At 35.5% G+C, this 25,299-nt stretch overlaps 1 pseudogene; it reads left to right on the plus strand.

Moving 5' to 3' along the window:
• The first annotated feature begins 2,952 nt into the window (after positions 1–2,952).
• Positions 2,953–4,243, plus strand: LOC125809979 (uncharacterized; annotated as a pseudogene).
• The last annotated feature ends 21,056 nt before the right edge of the window (positions 4,244–25,299 follow it).

Below are 25,299 nucleotides of genomic sequence, written 5' to 3' on the forward strand. Positions count from 1 at the left end.
CTCTCACAGTAAGAATTTTTAGATATTGCATGACCTTCTTGTATATAAGTATTTAGATAAGTAAATTTCAACTTTCATGTTATTTTTAGGGAAAATACATAAAAAACCTCCTGAACATGGCACAAAAACTTACTTTAGTACTTAAACTACACGGGTGTTTATATACCCCCCTTAACATCTTTTATGTGAATTATTTTCAACCTTCCGAACACCAGCCCAATTGAAGGCTGGGCATTGTTAGACACGCGCATTTTCATTGGTCCACGTCGCTAAGAGTTTTAAAAATATCTTACCCATTTTATATAATCCACCCGTTCCCAAAATACAACCCGACCCTTTTTTAAACAGATATCCCTAAATCTCTCTCAAATCTAAAGACCTAATCTAAAGAATAACAAGTCATTAGCGTGAAGGATTTGCTGAGTTTAGGGTTTTCGTGAAGAAACAAAGGATTTGTGTGAAGAAACAAAGTTACCAGGTTAGTAATCTTCATTTAGATGGTTGTAACATTTGATCGAGTTTAGGGTTTTGGTAAAACTTAATTTTTTTTATCTTTTCAGTTTGACGACGGATGTGTACGTTACCTTAAGGTTTCACCATGGTGGAAAACTACAACAAAAACCCCGTATTAAGTATGAAGGAGGTATTGTCACTGATTGTTTTGATGTAGATGTTGATAAATTGTCCTACTTTGAATTTGTTGATATAGTTAAAGAAATTGGCTATAACTGTTCTGCTTGTGTTGTTTATATTAAATCGCCTAAATGTCGACGTGTTGTTGAAGTTAAAAGTGATAGGGATATTATGGGTATTGTACATCAATTAAAAAGTGGAGATATTGTTGAACTTTATGTGACTCATTTAGTTGAAGAAGCTGTTGTGCCCCTCCCCCCCCGAAATTGGATATCTAAATGATGTGGGTGGGGAATCTAATGCTACTTTTGATAAGGAATCTAGTCAAACTTTTGAGGGTAGTGAAGGTTTAGGATTTGAAGAGGCTGCACAACTTGCACAACCTGAAAAACCTATTGTGGGTGAAGAGTTGGGTGAAGTGTTGGGTAGGACTTTTGCTAGTGTTGGAGAGGACTTGGGTAGGGCTTCTGCTGGTGTTGCAGAGGACTTGGGTAGGGCTTCTGTTAGTGTTGGAGAAGACTTGGGTGGTACTTCTTCTGCTGCTGCTGCATCTGATATTCCAGAAGTTGGGTCTGATTGGGAAAGTGAAACAGAAGCAAGTAATGATTTAGACAATGCAGATTTGTAAGATGAGTATGGTTGTGATGTTCATGAGGAGGTTATAAATCTTAAGAAAGAGAAAATGGCTGCTAAAATAGAAAAGAGAAAAGAAAAGGGCCCTAGATCTAAAGAAGTTGATTTAGGAAAGAAAGGAGTTGATTTGGTATATGATGAATATTTATCCAAGAAACAAACTACCTTTGAGGGTAAAATAGCTGGAGATGAGCCCTACTTTGATCAGATGAAGTTGTTAGTTTTGAAATAGATACTGATAAAAATGTTAATGAGGAAGATGAGGTTGAACAACCTACAAGAAGACAAACAAAAGCAAGAAGAGCAAAAAGAAATAAAAAGAAAGTTGTATTTGATCCTACCTATCAGTTAATAGTATGGGAGACTGGTCTTGCTTCTGAAAGTGTTAAGCAGTTTAGAGAAGCTATTACTAGATATGCAGTTCAAGAACATGTTGAATTAGATAAATATATTAATGATGCAACTAGGGTGAGGGTAAAGTGTACAACTGGTTGTCCATGGTTGTTGTTTGGAAGTATTGATTCAAGAACAAGAGATTTTGTGGTGAAGAATTATAATCCAGTACATAAATGCAATGGCACAACCAAAAATAAATTGGTGAATTCAAAGTACTTATCAGAAAGGTACAAGGACAAAATTATTTCTGAGCTTGGCATTAGAGTTTTTCAGTTTCAAATTTTAGTGAAGAAAGAGTTGAATGTGTATGTAGGGAGGACTGTAGCAAGGAAATCTAGAAACATTGTGTTGAAACAAATTATTGGTGATCATGTGGAGGAGTTTAAAAGCATTTTAGATTATAGAGATAAGCTCTTAAAGACTAATCCAGGCAGCATATGTGTGGTGAGACTTAGTGAAGAAAATTTTGAAGGTGGTAGAAAAATGTTTCAATCATTTTACATATGCTTTGATGCTTTAAAGAAGACATTCAAAGTTGGAGCTAGAAGATGTATATGATTTGATGGTTGCTTCTTGAAAGGTGTTTCTAGAGGTCAATTACTTGTGGCTGTTTGTAAGGATGGGAACAACCAAATGCTACCACTAGCATGGGCAGTTGTTGAGGTTGAAAACACATTCACTTGAAAATGGTTTATCAAGCTTGTAAGACATGATCTTGAGTTAGGAGATGGAATAGAATTGACAACCATTACTGATATGCAGAAGGTATTTTTATTTTCTTTTTCATTTATCCATTAAGTTAGATCTCATGTTATTCTAAATGTTGTTGTTTAAAGGGTCTTGACAAAGCTATTCAAGATCTTCTGCCAAATGCAGAACAAAGAATGTGTGCAAGACATGTTCTAGCCAACTGGTCTAAGAATTGGAAAGACATTGAAAGAAGAAATTGTTTTTGGAGATGTGCCAAATCTACATATGAACAAGAATTGAAAAGAAATTTGGATCATATGGAGAAGTTAGGCACTGGAATATGTGATGACTTATTGTGGTACAATATAGAGAGGTGATCTAAATTATACTTTAAGTTTTTCAGCTGTTGTGATAGTGTTGACAACAACATGGCTGAAAGGTTTAATTCGTGGATTTTGGGGCCAAGACACAAAACTATCATCACAATGCTTGAAGAAATAAAGATCAAAGTAATGAGAAGAGTAGGACAATTGAGGGAATTCTGTGATACTTGGATAACAAACGGCCCTAAAGGTATTGACAGAGAACACAACAAAGTCAATGAAGTGTAACCTTGAATGGAATGGTGAATATGGTTTTGAGATTAAAGACAGCTGGGATAACACATTTGTTGTGAATCTAGGCAATCAAACATGTACTTGTAGATCTTGGATGCTAAGAGGTATACCTTGCTGCCATGTTATAGCTGCACTTCATTTTACAATATTGGAGCCCATTAACTATGTTGCACATTGGTATAGCAAGGAGACTTATCTCAAGGTCTATAGTCAGTACATTCAACCAGTTACTAACATGAAAATGTGGCCACAATCGACCAACCCTTCTGTTATACCACCTGTTATAAAAACACTACCAGGAAGGCCTAGAAAGTGTAGGAGAAAGGAGCAGAATGAAAACAAAACAGGAAAATTGTCCAAGAGAGGTGTTGAGATGACCTGCAGTCTTTGTCATGCAAAGGGTCATAATAAGAGGGGTTGTCATTTGAATAATCAAGCTAATGTAGGCAGAGGAAGAGGAAAGGGGAGAGGATGTGAGACTAGTTCAACAAGGTCAAGTGTTGGTTCTTCTAGGGCACCAACTGAATCACAATCAAGCACAAAGAGAGGAAGAGGTCGACCAAAAGGTTCTACAAAACAGGTAATGTTTATAGTAATTCATTTAGTTGTTAATTTACATCTTAATCAGTCTAATATTTTTGTTGATCAACTTATGTTATAGGCTAGTGCTACTGGAAGGGGAAGAGGAACTGCAACTGGTAATGGAACAGGGATTGGTGTTGCTGCTGATGGTTCTGGTGCCACTGGAAGGGGAAGAGGAACTGGAACTAGTTTAGCTGGAAGGGGAAGAGGAACTGGTGTAGCTGCTACTGCTAATGATGTTCCTGGTGCTACTGGAGTAGGGAAGAGTCCAAGAATGGTTGGAATGGGGATACTACATACACAAAGTGGTTTTACAATCCACAATGTAAGTTGTCTTAATTATTTACATACTTTTCAATTTTAACTTATGAAGCATCTAAGACAACATATTTTTGTGAATCTAGCCAGGAATGCCTATGAACTCTTCAATAGTGATTGGAAATCTTGGGCATCATAAACCAAGATCAGGCTTAAAATGGAAAGGAAAGGCTACTGTAACTCAACAAGGTCTTCAAGAGATGAGAGAAAACAAAAGAATGAGAACAAGGTCCAATGCTGCTGAATTTGATATGGAGACTGCTTTAGTTTGATATTTTAGCTGTTTTTGGAACAATTATGCAGTTGTGACTGCATTAGTTTGATCTGTTTGTTTTTGAAACAATTATGTTGCAGCTGTGACTGCATTAGTTTGATCTATGTTTGTTTCTGAAACAATTATGCAGTTGTGATTGTATTAGTTTGATATTTTAGCTGTCTCTTTTCGAAACAATTATGCAACCAGTTTTGCATTACTTTTATGTGTACAATTATGCAATTGTGACTGCAATTTAGCGAATGCAGTTGTAAATAAAAGACAAACAAATACACAAACCACCAAATTACATTAAGAGAATAAGAACTCATTACAAAAGAGTCTTGCACCTAATTGATTACAACATAAACAGTGCTACACTACACCAACATTGATCTCACTACATCAATAACTTAAGGCAACTTCATTGAACCTTTCTTCATATATATCACCCAGACCAATAGCTTATAGTTATAACCACAACACAACAACAAGCTACAACAAAAAAGAGCACATTTTGCCATGTTCTTCTCCATTTATTCTACATTACTTTCATCTTCTCAACCCTTATTGCAACATTTTCAATTTCATACCTAGACAATCATCATCTTGTTTGAAATCTCCCGGCTTGTCAACTTCTTCAGTAACCTCAATCAATTCAAATGCAGTGGCTGAGGTTTGAGAGGATTCTACTATATTCTCAAGCTCACCCAATTTCTGTATTAGTTTAGGAATCACAAATTTCGACCTCGGATCAATATTTTCTTTATCCTTCCAACACCAAAAGTTGCAAGATCTAAGACCCTTCAATAATGAAAAAAGGATGAAGGAATTAGTGGTTAATCAAATTCTTAATCGGCTAAAAAAATTTAAACAAAAATGATCTTTACCCCATAATAAGGACATGACCAATATCTTCTTCCGGGGTTATTTGAAGTCCAAGATGTTTTCAAACGCACCACAAGTCCATGATTACAATAAACTTTTTTCTTCGTAGTATAGTCATCTTCTTCCATACAAAGATTTTTCAAATTAATTGATCGCATTGTGTGCTACAATTTTGTGCAAGAATTAACGAGACTCTGAAGAAAAAAAAACAGAAAATAAGAAAAAGGGAGGAAAGAAAAATCAAAATAATAGATGAAGAAGAATAGGTTTGAATCTTACTTTTTGAAGAACAGTTCCTTCAAAGATTCAACTTTTAGGTTTGAATCTTACATTTTGAAGAACAATTCCTTTAAACATTCAAATTTTAGGTTTGAAGAGCTAAGATTTGAGAAAAATCAAGAAAGAATAATGAATTAGGTCACCATTTTTTGGATGATTGGGTTGGTGAAGGAGAAGAGGTAATTAAGGTTCTTCAAATTAAAAGTGAAGATTGTTCTTCAAATGGGTAATGGGTCGGATATTACTGTTGGAGGGGCAAATTTAATTTTAAAAAAAATGTTAAAAGATGACTAACCCGCCGTTCTAAGCTGTAATAACACGCGCACAAGATTGGTGTTCGGAGGGTTGAAAATAATTCACATAAAAGATGTTAAGGGTGGGGTATATAAACACCCGTGTAGTTTAAGTACTAAAGTAAGTTTTCATGCCAAGTTCAGGGTTTTTTTTAATGTATTTTCCCTTATTTTTACTTGGTATTGCATCAACATGTTTTACATATTTAGTATGTTTATATTTCACATTATTTATGCATTTCCTCATATTTAGTATAGTTCAAGTACTAATCGCATACGTTCTACCTATACTGTTTGATAATATAGGTTTCAATGCTCATAATCTTGCTTGTGGTTAGTGCCAACTCTGATCATCTAGCAAAAACAATGGTGAGTCCTCATCTCCTCAAGGACAACCCTTATCTTTCTTTCAATATTTAACTTTCAGTTTCATACATGTTAGAGTTAGCTAGGAGTTTGTCCTAGCAACTCATGTTAGTAGAGGCTTTATAAGCATCGTGCCGCGTCTAGGGGATAATCTTGGGGTGTGAAAAAACTTGGTATCATAGAATTAGGTTCAAGTGTCTTAGGGTGTTTAAAGCCACATTAAGTAGAGTCTTGTCCATGGGTGTGAAGCGCGCCATATTTTTAAATAAGAGGCTATGAAACGTTTTAGGATATACTTAAGTTCTTTCATATTCTTGATCGTGCGATGAAGCTCAACTCTATAAAGTCTCCATCTAACTCGTGATCTACACATTTTCAACATCATTCCTCCAAGAAGAGCTTACATCTAAAGGAATCAGAATGACGAGCAACAATCACCTCCGCCTCTAATTGACCCTTTGATTGAATAGGTCACTCATGCCGAGTTTTGGACTTCTTTTCAAATGCTAGCCCAAGCTATGACTACCTAGACCAACCGATATGTTATGGCCCCAGTCAACCAGTGTGAATATGACCTGAACTAGAGTCTGAGATTTCACTTGGATAAATCCTACATAGTTCCATGATTTTACGGTAGACGAGGATCCATAAGAGTTCATTCAAATTATTGAGAAGATCATTGAGATTATTGATGTCACTCCGATCGGGAATGTAGATTTTGCTACTTATCAGTTAAAGGGAGTTTCTTAGATTTGGTTCAAGAAATGAAAGGAGGAAAGGTTGTTGATGCAGGCCCACTAAATTGAGACAAGTTCAAGGGTGACTTTCTACACAGGTTCTTTCCTCTAGAGATGAGAGAGACTAAGGTCTAAGAATTCATAAATTTGAGACATGAAAACATGACGGTGGAAGAGTATTTCTTGAAGCTTACCCAACTCTCTAAGTATGCTCCTACTATGATGACTGACTCTAGGACCTAATTAAGTAAGTTTGTCGTAGGTGTTTCTAAGATGGTAGTAAGGGAATACAGAACTGCTATGTTGATCAAGGAGATGGACATCTCCCGTTTGATGAAAAGCCCAAAAGATTGAGGAGGAAAAGCTTGAGGAGAATGCTAGGGATAACAAGACTCAGACAAATAGTGTGGACTACTCTCATCAAAGATCAAGAGGCAGTAATCGTTCTCAGTTCAGTCAGAAATATTTAGGCCCGACCCCATCTTCTGCTAGTGCTCTAGTGCCTAAGTTTAACAAGGATATGGTGCCAGGCTCTAAGTCATAGGACAATGTTTCTAGTAGACGTTCTTTTCCCGCGTGTCAGAAGTGTGGTAAGAATCCTCTCGGAGAGTGTATCACCTCTATTGGTGGATATTTTGGATGTGGTAAGACTGGTCACAAATTGAGGGACTGCCCATCAGCTATAGGCAAGGGTAGAGATGTTCTTCAACAGACTCAACCAAGTGCTCTAGCAGGTCACCTGACTAAACATAGCACCTCATCTAGCATTGGTGGCAGACAACGTCAGAACAAGTTCTAGGAATTTTAAAGATTTAATTAGGATAATGAAGGGAGTTTGATTACTATTCAAATTTGAGGGGAACTTTGAATTTAAAAAGAAAACTTTAGGAGTGAAAATGATTTTGACTCATTTTTCAAATGGTGAATAATTAAACGAAAGCTCTAGGGACAACATAAATCAAGAGGTCTTTATCAATTATTTATGTTTAGTGTTACTTCAAATTTACGATTCTCTTTACTTCTTAAATTAAAATTGGAAAAACCACAGCTCTTAAGAGATCTGTGTTTGTTTCACTATTGCCAAAAAAGAAATTGGAAAGTGACGTGGACACTTATTTATGCTACTTTGATTGTCTTACCGACAAATTGACATATGACTATCAACATCACAAGCATCACTAACTTTGCTGAGATTTCTCTTTAAAAAAATAAAATCAACCAATTAATAAAATATTAAAATAATATGATGAATATAATTTTTATTAATGCTGCATCATCGGATTTGTCATAACATGCTTAGTAAAATTTCTTGACTAACAATATATTATTATAAAATCTATCTCAAACCCTAGTATTGATCTAATTCATAAGGGAAAAATGCATAAGTACCTCCAACCTATGCCTGAAATCTCAGAGGCATACTTATCCTATACTAAGGTCCTATTACCCCGCCTCCCCCCTTCCCCGAATTTATTTTATAAATAATTTTCTACCTCTTTTCAGCCTACGTGGCACTATCTTCTGGGTCCAGCGCGTGTTGACAATTTTTTCAAGCTATTTGGTTGATAGTGCCACGTAGGCCGAAAAGAGGTAGAAAATTATTTATAAAATAAGTTCGGAAGGTAATAGGACCTTAGTATAATATAAGTGTGTCTCTAAAATTTCGGGCATAGGTTGGGGATACTTATGCATTTTCCCAATTCAATAAGTTTAAAAAGGACAATTTCAGAAACATCTCCTCATGTATGACATAATAAGACTAATATTCCGATTTATGATATTATAATTACCTTTCATTTTTTTTTGTTGTAACGGTTCTTTTAAAAAAAATATTATGTTTGGACTAGTTTGCCCTTTACTACTAACCTAGAAACCTCTATAGCTCATTTAAAACTTGGGATCATGATGCAGTATTGGAAGATTGCAGCCAAATGCCAAAAAAAATAAAATAAAAAAAATCTTAAGAAGCAGTGTCAACTTAACCCCTATTTTTGTTAAAAAGCATAAAATCTTAAAGCTAGGATAGGTAACGTAACTATGTCTAGCTGAAAAGTGTAAAATCATATATAGGTGTTTTATTTAAGGAAAAATTGTATGAAATAGCAAGTTATTAATTCAAATTAAATGCTATAGCCATAGTTTATTTTAATTGTAATTCGCAGCAAACATTTTCTTTTTTTGTCATCTGATTCGGTATACAATTAGCCATTTTTGGTATACAATTAGCCATTTTATACATTTCGGTATAAAATGTGTTTGTGTTTGTATAAAGCGAGAGAAAAGTGTATAGACAAATACATATATTTTCATCCTATACACTTATAATTATATAAATACAAATCTTATTATACAAATTACAATGTATAAATGAATTTATACAAAACTGAACAATTTGTATAAAATTGGATGTTTGTAGCGAATTATACAAATCAAAAGCTCCATAGCAAACATAAAGTTTGCTATGGAGCACAATTATGCAAACTATAACTATAACATACAAATATGATTTTTATGTTTGCTATATGTGAAAGTTGCTCTTTATTTAAAGATATTATAATAGAGAACCTGTCATTTACTATTTTTTATAAAAAAAATATTTAATTTAAAAAAATTAGGTGTCCAAAAATATGAGAATAAATATTTTTATGATAAATTTAAAAATTCGTGAAAAATTTATTTCTAAAATATATTACATGGAAAGAAAGGTTTTCTTCTAGAATACTTATATTATATGGAAAAGAACCTGATAAAATATAATGAGAATTGATGTGATAAAATATAAGTTCTTTTTTCTTTTCGTTATTAAAGATCATATATACGGCCAAACTATTTGGAAAGTGAATTTGAAATCGAATACAGCATATTGGGTTTAAAATGTTTGCAAGATTTTAACTTCATGTAACAGTTATATATGTTAGGGATTGTTTGGTGTGATGGATAAGATGAATTAATCCTGGGATAACTTTTTAGTGGCCTTTAATTCATTGTTTGGTTGCAAAGGTAGAGATAACTTATCCCGAGATTAACAATTAGTCCTCGGATAAGTTATCCCTCACTGGGGGTGGTATAGTAATCCCAGGATAAGTTATCCTGGGATAAAGTGTGTAAATTAACAAAAATATCTCCCTTAAACCCTCTTTTATACACCACTTTTACATTCATACATATTAACATAATTTTTAACAACATAATAACATTCACAACCTTAATTATTCGTTGTTTTTATGATAAATATATTTTTCTATTAAAAATTTACATTTTATAAATACAATTTTTATTTATGAATATATTATAAGTTGAATTTATTTGTGTAGTTATTATGTTTATTTATATTTTGATTTCTCTTAAAATGTCACTCCACTACTAAATTACATATTTTTCAATAAATAGTTTATTACTCACTTAATAATTATATTTTATCTATAATTAAAATGTAGATAAATTAAATAATAAATTTTCTTTTACTTTAATAAACTTAAAATGAAAGTTTTATTTTTAAGCTAAATAAGATGAAAGTTTTATTTTAAAACTAAATAAGATGAAAATTTTATTTTTAAGCTAAATAAGATCAAAATCTTATTTTTAAGCTAAATAAGATGAACATTTTATTTTTAAGCTTGATAAGATGAAAGTTTAATTTTTAAGTTAAATAAGATGAACATTTATTTTTTAAGTTAAATAAGATCAACGTTTAAATTTTAAAACATACTGCACAATCATGGAAATGCACACACAAAAATATTTAAGCTAAATAAGATGAAAATTTTATTTTTAAGAATGAATAACTAAAGCTTGCAAAGAAAACATAAAAAAAAAAAAACTAAATAAGGTGAGTGTATTTTTGTAAAAAAATTATACAATGAATATTAGCTTGAATATGACAAACCAAACAAGCAATAAAAACTAATCCAACATAATTTATCCCAGCATAACTTATCCTAGTATAACTTATCCCAACATAACTAATCTCAACATAACTAGTATTCAAACCAAACGACCCCTTAGAATACTATATGCATAGAGGAAGCATACCAAAATCATACTGCTTACATGAATAATAGACATCAACTTTGCACTCTTCTACAATGATCTGAAGTTCACATCCGTACTCTCTCAATACTTTGGTGGTCAAGTATCATATAAAAAACTTATTCTTTTTCTAGGTTAGAACAAACCTGACTTATAGAGATTTCTTTCCACTCCAAAAAGGAGAAGAAAAAAGTCACCCCCTCTTTCTTAAACAAGAAATAACGCTTGTTTTTTTCCCTTTTCTAGAAAATAGGATTCTGAGTTCTAGTTAAATATGAGCACTGTAGAGATCACAAAATTAATTACTGAGCCTTCCTATTATGGAAATAATTCTAAATAATTAATTTGAATTGTTCTTACCGTAATAAATTACAAATCATTCCACTAGAAATTCATAATTGCACTCCTCTATATATATTTCAAAATTCACCTTTAAGCACTCATGTGATTCCCCATGTTAAGTTTACAGATACTAGTCAATAAATTAAATTACTGACAAATTTAATTTAATGATTAATATTCTTTATAGCACTGTTTAACTTATTTCATGTGTCGGATTCAAAATTTCACTTGCAAAATTTGACACAATGGAAACTTATAAGTTTCTCAAAATGGAAATCATCAATCTCTATATCGAGATATCAATTGCATCAACTAACTTATTATTTCACCAATATATATTATTATTATTTATCCAATCTACCTGGCATATTGACTCATCTCATAATCTTACCTTTTAATAAATCGAGACGATAATAAACACATACAAATCATAATACTTCTATCAAGATTAAGAATATAAGTACATTTAATAGTTTAGACAATATACTTTTGTCAGTCAGTCTAAAACAACTATCTCTACTCGGTCCCATTTAATACATACACAATGCACTAGCATAAAAAGTTGGAACTATGCCGTTCCCATAATCAAGATAAATTATATATAATCTTGTGCTACAATTATACCAATGACGTGTCCAATTTCCATCTTCGATTGTGATAAAAAAAACTTTATACTTATAAGAACCGATGATTTAATCCTCTATGTATAAGCTAAAACTCTATACATTATAAATCATCTACTATATAAGTAAACAGACACCATAAACCAATATATGATCTATTAAAACTGAAAGAATAATTATTCTATAATAAATATTATATCTAAACATATGGTTAATACTATATATCCCAACAATCTCCCACTTAGACTTTTAACCATCACAATTGTTATAATGTACTATATCTAAATGCATGGTTAATAGTATATACGCTAACAATCTTCCACTTAGATATTTAATCTAGAAAATAGTTAGAGAATTATTTCTAAACACATGATTAATAGTATATACCTTAATAATCTCCCACTTAGACTCTTAACTACACATTTACAACGTTCACAAACATTTCTTTAATTCTTATAGAAAGAATATTTACCAAGTTATTTTCTCATGTAATTTTGGCTAGTAGTGCTTCGTCGTAACAAATCGATTTTGATCTAGATCTTAAGGGAGCTTATCGTGAAACCCTTCAAGAGTGTACTTCTTTTAAGGAGTTCTATCATGAAAGTTCTCTCAAGCATACAAAACAAACCAATCTTTGTTATGATTCTCCCACTACGACTAAGTACTACTACTCTAACCACGCTTACATGTTCTTGAGTCTTAATACTTTCTTCAAAATCTTTCGATATTGAAATATTAAAAACCTTTTCATGTAGTGTTCTTTAATTTTCTCAACATCACTCCTTCTACTTGACGTAGTAGATTTTCTTATGTCTAGTAACGTTTCTCCCATTACTTAAATGCAACGGAATATCAATTTTGACATATCGGTTAGATGTTCTTGAACTTCTAAATTTATAACTGACTCATTTGTTATTTCTTTGTTCAGTTCCTATAAAACTAATTTACTTCTGGGAGCATGATTTACTAAATGATCCTTTTCTAGAAATCTTGCAGTTGTGTCAACAATTGCCTTACTTTCTTTAGGACAGTAAAATAAACCTTCTTTCATTCTTTAGGATATCCAACTAACATACACACATTCCCTTTGAAATTCTAATTTGCTTATTCTCCCTCTCGGCACATGTGCTAGACAATCCTGTATCTGAACATGTCACAGATATGAATTATGTCAAATCCAATTAGTTCTATAGTTGTACAAGGTACTGATTTGAAAGGAGTTAAATACAAAATGTGATATATAGTTCTTAGAACATGTCCCAAAATAAATTAAAACAACTACGAATAAGTCAATCATTAACCTTATCATCTTCGTAAGAGTCTATTTCTTTTCTCTTTTACACCAATCTATATTAGAGTGTCTGGTGTAGACAATTGAAATGCAATAACTCTATTAGATAAATGATTCATCTGATCTGTAGAAAGGTATACGTCACTACAATCAGAATGCGTAACTTTATATATTTTTCAAGATGCTATTTTCATTCGTCTTAAATATATTGAGTTTATGAAGACATTCAGACTTACAAAACATCAAAAATATATATTCATATCATGAATAACCTTTTATGAATCTCATAATACTCAAATTCACCTCTTGCCTGAATGATCATTTACCGCATAAATCATAATAAATTAATTCTAACTTATTGATGTACCGTGAATTTATGGTATTTTTATGCATTAAATTTAGAGTTTTGCATGAGTCTTATGCATTTTTTATTAGATGTGATGCTATTTTGATATGATTTTGCAGGAAATAGATTTTGGAGAAGTTGGTCATCGAAGTGTTGAAAATAACAGGATTTTGGTAACAGACGAGTCCACCTACGAACCGTCGTTCCTTCGACAAGACTTAAGTGGAAGGCGTGGGTGATTTCTTTAGGAAATGGACTAAGTGTTGAACGATGAAGGCGACCGACGGGCCGTAGGTCCTACTACGAGACGTAGATGATGAGTCATCAATAACTTCAGAGAAGATGAGTCCCAGTCCATGAAGGACGATTGAACATGTCGGGCCATCGGTGGACTTATGGTCCGTAAGTCAGGCCTGTCGATGAAACCCAGAGGAATTTTGACTAAGTGTTGAATGACGGTGGGGCCTATGAGCCGTCGATCTTATGACGAGCCATATGTGGCCATCTGTTGGTGACATTGTCCAAAATCAAATTTCCTTAGGCTTGCTTTTCCTACTTGGTTTAGAAATTATTTTCTATAAATATTAGTGGTAAATTTCATTTTGGGGTGTGAGACCTTTGGTGATGCTTTGTTTTGGCTTTAAGAATAATTCTGCAAACATTTTTAACATTTAAATCTTAAAGTTCGGTTTATGAAATTTGTGTTTGTTCTTCAATTCAAGATTCTGGATTTTATCTATTTTCATTGGAAGTTCATGATTTATGCTATTAATCCTAATATTAATTGTGAATCCTCAATCATGAATAAATAAATCCACAACTAGTTTGTGGGAACCATGAGTAATCAACAACGTAAAACTAATAATTAAGTAATTCTGGAATAGTGTTTATGCTTGTATTGTTAATATCTTTGTTTTCAATGCTTTTAACGGTGCACAACGTTAGAACTCGGCTCATTCCTACTTTCCCAACCAAGGAAGTAATGAATGAGAAAGAGGTTAAACACTAGAGATTTAGTGTGATAATCTGCTATCTAATAGCCTAACCCAAATACGTGAAGGCTAATTTGGGGTCAAGGGTAAGGGTTAGTAAAGCACACACCTTTAGACCGACCAAGTTGCATAGTGAAATTCCCTACTTGCACGACCAATCACTTAAGAAACACCTATCTTACTGACTTTGCATGTTAAACACTAGGAAGGAATTATTATTATTAGGATTACTACGTTGAGAACTTGTGGAGAACACATATGCACTAGTTTCATCTCATATTGATATTACAAATTGTGAATTTGGCTGGCTTGTTACTTATTACTATTAATCAATCAATACTTAGTTTGTTACGAATCCCCCATTTCTACGGAAGTAATCTGACTAAAAGTACAATTAACCATAAATTAGCCTAACTCTAGACCATATTACTTGTGGAAACGATCCTAACCCTAGTTAGATTCTTTATTTGACAACGATCGCTTATACTTCTTTAGGGAGGTGTAATTTAGGAGTATCAATTTTTTGCGCCGCTCTCAGGGAATAAGGGCTTAAGATTAGGCTAATTTCGTTATTTATCTTTAGTAAATTATTTCCTGATTTTACTTTTTGTTTTGTTTTTGTTTTCTACAATTCTTATTTGCAGTGTATTCTAAGTACACGGAGTCAAGGCAATCTCCTGAATCCCTACGATCCCGAACTAAGAAAGACTCTGTGAAGAATGGTTGGATAAGGTCAAAACAAAGGAATCAATGAAGATCCTATCAAAGAGGGTCATGGGCACAATGGTGGATTCCAACCTCAAGGAGCAGTAAGAGTGCAAAATTGACCAACACCCGATGTGCGTCTTAAGTGTATGGTGGATCATAATATTATGGGATCGACAGGTGCAACCGTGGTACCTCTAATGCCTGTCGAACATACATATGCTCACAGTTAGAGCGTTGTGTTGTTCCCCAATATACACGCAAGTGTACGTGGTCGCTCTAGTAATATAGTTTCTTTTAGAAACGAGTTTTCGTTTCCTAGGGACTTATGATCGACTTAAATTTAGTACTGAATTCCACATTTAAACAAAAGTAATCATTTAAAGAGTTGATGATTATTAACTACTACTACGAATTATGCAATAACTAAAAGTAACTAGTGCGAACGACTTCAAATTATTGTTTCAAGCAAGTAAAAGACAATTCCAAGGATGCATCATGCAATAGATTTCATGTATCGTATTTCAGACAATGAACTAATTTCGGTCATCAAGTTATTGATTTACACGGTTAATTATATAAGTCGGGTCTCTCAACCTCTAGTCGCCTACTCTAGTTAGTTGTCTAACTACATCATTGAGCCGAGATAGCAGACCTAACTGGCGAGCATTTATATTCATCCTGTTTCGTAACCAAGCAAGTTGTTCATCCGGGCGTCACTCCTGAACACACATCAACTCAATGGAAGATCGAGCTTTCTATATTCTCTGGTCTGGTTACCCTCTCCTCTCTCAATTTTAAGAATAGACAATATACTTATCTCTAGTTGGCCAATCAAGAAATACTAAAACAAGAATATAAAAGTAGCTTAAATGATAACCAAGAGTAAATTGAAAAACCTTTCATATTCAACAATCAATCCGTAGCTACAACTACAGAACTAGTGCGTTTAGCCACTCCTAATATTCGAAAATGCAAAATATAATTGTTCATGCGATTTCTGAAAATAAGAAGAGATAGAAAATCAAAACCTATTACAAACGTTGAACTTGCTCTTGCACACCAAAAATAATGTCGAACCCCCCACAAAATATTCCTAGGGGTCTATTTATATAAGTTAGGAAATCTAGAGTCTAAATCTAATTCAACAAGGATTCTTTTTTTTAATCAATATTCTCTGGAAAAGTCGCAACTGCACTGGGGCGCCACACCAGCTATCACGCCAGGCCAAGTATTCCATTGTTTCACCTGTGGCGCGCCACGCTAGGCAGTGCGCCTGACAGGTTGCTCTGCAATGAGGCCCTTGGCACTCCGTTGCAGCCAGTACATCTGGCCTTGGTGCTTCCATCCTTAGCTTATTTTTACACTTCCTTGCTTCTCTTTTCTCCGAATCAACTCCAATTTCCTTGAAAGTTCCTGAAACAACTAATCATGTGTTTTAGTGCACCATTATCACAAGTTATACAAAATTACGTTAATAGACTAAATATTATTCTTTAATTCAATCTCATAATGGGAAAATATTGACGACTTTGGCATATAAATATGCCTAAGATCAACACCCCACACTTAAACCTTTGTTTGTCCTCAAACAATCTTTAGACTATCAACTCTTTTTCATAACCCTTGGACTTATCAACCCACCTTAAAAATCAACCAAACACATTTAATCAAGATTTTGTAGTTCGCATAGGATGCAACCTTTCAATAATTTTACTATATCATTATGATACACCAAGTTACAACACACATGCTCAAAGAATGACTCCTTTATTATTTTTCCGGGCTAATGCAAACTCATACAAACACACCAATTAGACAATCCAAACATGTGCCATGAATGCCGTCACTCATTTGTGTTTAGTATAGCCTTTCATTCAAGCAATCATATTATAAACAAGGCCTATTTTTCAAACATTGTACTCGCCCTAACAAATGAAATTCTTACTTCTCTTAACATGCCATAAGCTTGCTCATAGTGTATTTTCACTTTCACATCATATTTCTCAAGGAATCATGAGGAATTCTATTTGGTTGTAATGTCGGCGTAGGGTATGGGAGGGAATATTTAGGATGCATTTTAGTGACTACACCTCCCTAATGCTTAGCTTTTCTTTTTTCCTAGTACACACTTCACGGATATCTTCTCTTTTTGTTGCTCCACCTTAGCCCTTTATTCTTTCTATTCTTTTTTTACATATGCCTTTGCACTAGCCATCCTCAACTCGAGGCTTTAAGTTTCAAGTGAGGTACATAATATCCTTGATAGGTACAGGGCCAATGATTTAAGTATACTTCTGAAATAGCCACACTCAACTTAGTTGAGGTTCACATTGTCCACTAAGGACCAGGGCCAAAACGAAGTTTTTTTTCTACACTTTTATTTACCACACATCATAGCATTTCCACCCTTTTTCCACTTCTACCAACTTTTTCAACCTTTATTCTCAACATAGTGCATTAAGGATTCTATTGGGATCAAATACCTTGGTATCAATAGAAGGGTTTCGGCTTATTCATGTGGCTTAAATAAAACAAAGCTAAAGGCTCAATGGGGCTTTACAAGGGATCTTTTCGTTGGTACCCATACAGTTAGAGTCAAGAATTGGCTTTTTCCAAAGAAATTCCTCAATCATTTTCCCTAATTCATACAAGCTACTCATTTAACACATATGGGGCAAGTTCTAGATATCAATCAAAGCAAGAACAAAACAATCACTCACCACACATGGCATCGCGACACACATAAGGACACATCATACTAGAATGCTCATACAACTTGAATTACACTATTACTACTTAATTAAGCCCACTTAGATTCATTCAGAGTCAAAACAACGAACACGTGCTTGTTTCAAGGTTACCATTCTTTTGCATTTTCCAATTGTGACTACCCATGATGTCTGGCTAAATTTTTCAGACATAGTTTCAAAATACCAAGGTTGGTTTGTCAATTCTACTCCTTTACATGAGTAATTTTCCCTTAAAGACGGTTGTCATCCATCCATCATCGGGAAATGTCACTCCTAAGACGACTCTAAAACTTAATAAAACAATAAACTAGTCCTAGTCGGTTCAAAGGGACTATCCTCACGAAAAGTACCAAAAACAAAAGCACCAGAATAAAAATAACATAATAAACAAGACTCGATAAAACATCAAAACTTATATGCAAAATAGAGTTATCTCTCACCCACACTTTAAAATTAGCACTGTCCTCAGTGCGCACAAATAAAACAAAGTACAAAGTTAGAGATACTCCCTCAGGCCTCTAGGCCGCGTCGTCATCATCACAACCTCCATCGAACACCATCAAAGAGTTGGCATCCTCATCAACAACATCCTCTTCCTTATCATCATCCATTTCTTTGTCTGCGGTGGCCTCATCATCATCTAGAGGCTCCTGCAATGCCGGACCAATCCTGCAAAGGTAAGCGACACTCTCCATCAACGGGTAGCGCTCCGCCAAAGTTTCCATCTCATCATCCATGACCGGGCGACGCCTAATCCTCAGTTGCAACTCTGCCATACCGAACATTCGAGCCATTACAATATCACCTCTTTCCTGCCGCTCCTAAGTCGATAAGACAGGACCATGTGACGTGTCGAGCGCCTTGGTCCGAGTGAAATCTACCATATTACATATCAGGTAAAGGGACCTAGCAATATTCATATTTTACTCCTCATCCTCAATACCCTCGGCCCTCAGAAACCGGATGATCAACCCCCCATAACAAAATCGCCACCTCATGTTATTCCTAAACTTCATCATGTTTTGCCTTAACACTGCCCCAACATTAATGGGCATACCCTTCATCAGCATATAGACTAACACCACCCTATCCCTTGTCACATCTGAAGTGTGCTTTGCCAGTAAAAATACACTACATACAATATTAAGTGAAACTTTCGCGACTTGGTTAAAATTTGCATAGTGGAGAATGGAATACCTATCGGTGTCCTTACTCATGTACCACCTAGCAGTGGACTCTACCGCACACAACGTATGACATATATCTCTATAAGGGGGGGGGGGGGATTTCTTTATGCCTATTGTAATCATCGGCATCACAGTTGGGAGTTCCCAAAAATTTAACGCCTTAGAAGTAAAACGTATATCCTTTCCCTGAATTGGAACAATTTTATTGAATCGAGTCTCCATATTCCAATTGGCATAAAATTCCCTAACTAAAGTCAAATTTCAATCACCCTGATCCTCAAACATAAATCGCAGCCCAAGAGCATTCATAGTGTTATAAATTACCGAAAATTGAGATTGTAACCTTACCTCATTCACAAACTCGTCCCCATGGTATTTGGCCTCCTTTTGTCTCTCAAACCATTCATGCCCATACCGCTCCACAACTTTCTTGCCGAATTTTTGGAACGGAACCTGGCTACTTAAAGACCCGACTACCTTTCCCTTCCGATTACATTTTAAGCCTGCTCCTCCTCCACATTCTTGGTTTTTGGTGCCATTAGTATCAACTTAGAAGAAGACAAAGTGAGAAAAAGAAAAAAAATAAAATTTGAAAAAAAAGAGAGAGGTCGGCTGGAATGAGAGAGAGGAAATAAATTTGAAATAAAAATTTGGAAAAGGGGAGAGTGGTAGGTGAAATAGAATGGTGGAGTTTGGGTATTTTTAGTGGAATGTGGGAAGAAGAAGGGTTGAAATATTTAAAGTTGAGGGAAGAAGAAGATGTTTAGAGAAGAAGAAGAAGAAGAATTTGGAGAAAATATTGAGGGGTTGGGTCGGTTAGGGATTAGGAAAATATGGGATGAATTTTGTTTTGGGAATTTAAGAGGGGTGAAAAAATGGGTTTGGGTCGGGTTTTTGGGATGTGATTCGATTATAGGCTAATGTAGACAAATGGGTAATTGCAACTATTTGAAAATAGCTAGATATTAGGGAGTAAGCTAGACTATAGAGGAGGTAAACTTTCTCTCGAACAATTTACCCCGAATCAAGTTGATTTCTCTTGAACATTGACAAGCATGGAAAATAAGAACAGCCCACACCTTAGTCCATTAACTCTCTCGGGCTGAATGTGTGGAATTGGATTTAGGATTCACTCTCTCGCGATGAATCCATGACAACCCAATACCCATATACCATCAATCAATAATATTAGTTTAAAAATCTCTCTCTCGAGCAAGCCAAAAACACAAGGGTAGAACTACATTTGCAACTATAATTCTTAAATTAAATCACAATTATTGATTAAACTCACTTCTAAATAAAATTTAAACTAACAATTAGCAATACCCATAAACTAAATCATCCCATAATCACATAATCGCACTAGAGAAAACTTGTCTCAATACTCAAAATAATTACAATACGAAATAAAAATTAGATGTAATGAAAATATGATACTAAACTAAATGTTCAAAAATGTATTAATAGTCGCCAAAAATATGCTGTGAAGAGTCACTCGGCGAAGTATGTCGGGCTCGCCGATCCACTCTGCGATCCACCCTTTGGTCAATTCCATCGCCTTTCTGCCTTGGCCTTCAACATTCTCATGGTCTGTACCTTTGGGCGATCCAACACTGCATCGCGGAACCACTTGGCGATCCGCCGACTGCTCCTTTCTCTCGCTAACTTGGTTCTTTCCTTCAAGGCTTAGCACACTGGAACTTTAGGTGGTCAAGAAGTCATTCGACGACTCGCCAAGTAGACTTAGCGATCACCAGGCTTACTTTTCTTTATTCTTTCAGCTCGCTTTGTTCCTTTTTGCAAATTAGTGTCCTTGCTTTGTTCCTCAATACAAATACCTGGAAATCAAGGGTTTTACATTAGTTATTGGCACAAAATAAGCATTTGGGGACACTAAATCATTGTAAATAAAGCCCTAAAGGAGTCCAAATCTCGGACTCATCAACACCTCCAACTTAAACTTTTGCCTGTCCTCAAGTAAAACTCAAGTTTAGCAGTTCAAAAAGGATGTCTCAAACAGTGCTACACAAGACCCAATCATGAATGCACACAACAAGACTCAACTTACTAATGCAAGGATTAATTGTGCACTCAAAGGTTCAAGTTGTGACTCACCATTATTAAAGATTCTCAAGTTCACAATACTTGCTTCAAATGCAAGTTCAAGCTCAACAAAGGTACTCAAATTCCCTCACACAAAGAATGATTCCATATACACACACTATTCTTCAACAATTTAATGCTCCGGAATCACAAAGAACTCTTACACTCACAAAGATGAACACATGCATGACTTCACCCATAGGTTTGCCCTTATTTTCTAACCAACATTCATTTTAGCTCACTCAAGATCAAAAAGGTCTTTTCAAGGCGTGTAACGGGGCAGAGTGTAAATGTATGGTCATTTAGGCTCAGTGGCTGCTATCCTCATGAAATGTGGTATGAACAACACTTTCTTTCCTTTTCTTCAACATCTTCACCCATACTCAAAAGTCACCTCATTATTCACTTCTCATGGAATATCAGACACCCCATTTCTTTTGCACTTTCACAACTTTATTTCAAAACTTTTTCGTTCTTTTTCTTTTTCATCCTTTTTTTCTTTTTCTCTATTTTTTATATGGAGGGGTTCTATATTTCTCAAAACCATGGGTCAAGGGGGATTTCTTTGAACTTCTTGATTTACCTTCTCTTTTCACCACACCTTTGGCCTAAGTTGGCTATTCAAATAAACCACACTTCATGAGGATTATAGGTGAATGGATAAAGAGAGGTCTCATTTGCTCAAGTTTCTTCTAAGAAAAGGATAAGGCTCAAAAGGGAGTTCAATCAAAGTTCACACACTGACAAAGTTGGCCACAAAAGAGGTATATTATCAAATTATTTCACTCTTCAAAATTGTTGCGTAAGATTATTTCAAGAGCTTGCATCACTTAGTCAACCAGACCAATGAGGAAAATTCTTGGTGTCATCACACAAGGTTCATGGTAAGCTCATCACACAAGGCATTGGAACCAATATCAAACATGACTCCACACTTTCGCTAGTGTGCAATGTTCATCACAAAAGACTCATTCAATAACTGGCTAGTCACAACGAGATGCAAAAAGTTCACATATTGTCTATGCAACTTCAGTTGGCCTCATCGTAGCTACACATTCATTTTTGTTCGATCGAAAGCACTATTCAAGTCATCGATATTGATCCTGACCGACACTCAAATTTGCACAAGAACAACCACATTCAAACACACAAGAGGTATTAAAATTTTTCAGAACGGTTCAAAAACCATATGCAATTAAAATAAGGAGCCACAAGCTCAAACATCTACAACACAATGCCAAAACACAATTTACAACATAAAACCCACTATACAAACAAAAGTAATAATCACAAGAGGTAGGTATGGAAACACCTCACCCCACCACAAATAAAAAGCAAATTGTCCTCAAATGCAACAAAAACACTAAAAATCAATAAAAGTGATAGAGAGGGAGGTAAAGAAAAGTCTTGTCTATGCAGTCGCTCATCTGTCGGGGAATCAGTACCAGATTTAACATCAGCAACACTCGATCCACTAGGGTCTGCCATGGACGTCTTTGTCAGCGATGTCTGAATCAGCGACTGTACAATCGTCTCGTTTAGATTTGGCAGGTCTCCATAGATAGTCTCCTTCGGCATATCTATCTGCTCCTCGTTGATCTCTGATGATCATCATCGGGTTCAGAGAATGTAGCTTGGGAGTCAAATGTCTCTCCCTCGCTGCCGAAGTTGTGCTCCGAAACATCATACATGGGCTTCTTGCCCTTCCCTTAGTCTCCCTTAGGAGGTGCTGTCTTTCCTTTTTTGGGGGGGGATTTGCTGCCCCTTTATTGATCACTATGCCTCGTGCTCTTTCACGGGGTGGCATGTTGAGGTTGGTTCTAGCCATGTCTGTAAAAACATCGTAGAAAGTTAGGAATAGTTCAAGAAAAATTGCAGAAAAACAATTGCAGGTAGACTCGCCGAATCGATTAGCAAGTCACCGAATCACTTTGGAGAGCTAGATCGAAGTCGCCGAAAAAATTGGCTCAAATTTTTCTAGAAAAATTGGCATGTCAGCGATGGGAGGGGCATTTCGGCGAATCACCGACAGCATTCGACAAGCACAGACTAGCCCGCCGAAAGTTACAGTGATTTTAAGGGTTAGGGGCGTAGAAAGGGCAATCAAACAAGACTTTCGGTGAACTCAGGCGTCTCGCTGAAAGATACAGAACAAATACTTAACATTTCACGAAATTAAAGGCGATCAAAGGGGGATTTGGTGAACCACCGAGTGGTTCGGCGAGCTAGACCCAGCTCGCCAAACCGCCCAACATGCCTACTTTCAACCCCAACTTCAAAAATCAACTCCACAGCCCCCGAAAACAAAATCAAAGCATACAAAAACTCAATTAGACTCAGACTCATAAGGCCCATGTCACCGGGGTAATCAAACTTTCCCTGGTTTGGCCAAAATTGGCCATTTGACGACTTAAACCCTTAAGAATGACGTAAACCGCTCCATCATTGGGCAAAACATGTCATTTGGCACAATTATGGGTTACTCAGACTTCACTCGACTAGACCCAACAACAAATAAACACAACCCAACAAGATTTTGATCAATTTTTAAGCACATAACTCGGGAAATTAACAATATAGGCAATTTAAGCAAGATTTTGAAATTAAAATCGACAAACAAGCACACAAACATAGATTCAGAGAGGCCCAACACACATGATGAAGAACAAAACGATTGCAAATAAGAAAAACCACTAAATACATGTTTGGGGTTCAAAAAACCAACCTTTTATGCTGAATATAGAATTTGAAAGGCTAAGCGGCAAAGATTTCCAACTCCATACACGAGATTGACGACTAGAAAGAGGTGAAAACATATAAATATGGGAAATATAGTGTGGGTGTGATCTTTGGAAAGTTAAAAAGTGAGGGAATGTGAAAAAGTTTGAAATTTTAGACCTTTGGCCTTTAAAACCGTCCAGTTTTCGCCCTTTCAGCGACATTAATTTTGCTCGCCGAACCACTCGGCAACACGCCGAACCACTCGGCAATACGCCGAGTGGTCACTTACCTCGCCGAGTTTTACAGGACCTCCAGTTAATGTGGGGGTCCAAACGGCGGACAAAGTCGGGGTCGGTGACCTGTTCGGTGGTTTGCCGACTTGTCCATGGTCCTGCCGAGTTTTACAGACTCCAACCTTAGAATTTTTGAGTCCAACGATGGTCCAACGATGGTATAAGTCGGGCTCGCCAACCATTTCGGTGAGTCGCCGACTGGGACTTTTTCTTGCTAACCTGCTCTTTTCAAACACATTTTACATTTCAACCTGCAAAATCAGCACACGATTATTTCAAAAACAAAAAGAAAGCGGTAAAACTTGGATTGCCTCCCAACAAGCGCCTTAGACGTCATTGTACGACGCAAGTCCCCACTCAATCTTCACTCCTGGGGTAGAGATGAGATAACACACGACTCATTTGGGTCTCTAGTAGCTGAATCGACATGGAATGAGAGGCAATTAGAGGCAATGAGAGGCAGTCATCTGATTCAGCAGTGAGACATTCTCTTTTATATGTTTCAACACTCTGTCGTGTTCTTCGACTTTGTGGAGAATGAATGAGAGTATCTTCTAGTTGTCCACCCTCGTACTCCTTGGGATTTCGACGCTCGTGAGAGAGAATTTACAAATCTTTCTTCTTTTATGGTACCTCAAATTCCATAATCATTTTGGCCAAGAGATCCAGCTGAGTCAACAGTGTGGCCAAATTCTGGTCTTTCTCTGTCTCCTTGTTGATCTTGGCCATGTGATCAAGGAGTTGGGCTGCTAATGGATAGGGCAATCGTGTGAGACCACCTGGATAAATCTGGTCAGCCACTCCTTTATTCTCAGGACCAAGACCTCTATAGAAGCAGTCCAATAACATCTTGTCTGGAATTTCATGAGTTGGGCATTGCAACAACATTGTCTTAAATCTCAACCACAACTCATGGATTGCCTTACCCTCCAATTGCCTGAAACTTAGGATGTAATCCCTAAGAATCATCATTTTTTATGAAGGGTGGTTCACTTGGTTACCGTTGCTACAAGACATGCTCCTTTCTTCTGTTCTAAAAAATCAACATGAAAACCAAAACTGAAAGTAAATAAATTTAACTATGACTAACAAGAACAAAATTCAACTTCACCAAAAGAATCTTAACCAACACCACTCCTCGGCGGCGGCACCATTTTGATAAACGTTTCAAAAACACTTCATCCAATTCTAAGTGTGAACAATCTCTAGTCAGTATATAACTCAACTAA

This window comes from Solanum verrucosum, unplaced genomic scaffold, assembly GCF_900185275.1.
Source record: "Solanum verrucosum unplaced genomic scaffold, falcon-dt-bn FXZP01000257.1, whole genome shotgun sequence".
Classification (NCBI taxonomy): Eukaryota; Viridiplantae; Streptophyta; class Magnoliopsida; order Solanales; family Solanaceae; genus Solanum; species Solanum verrucosum.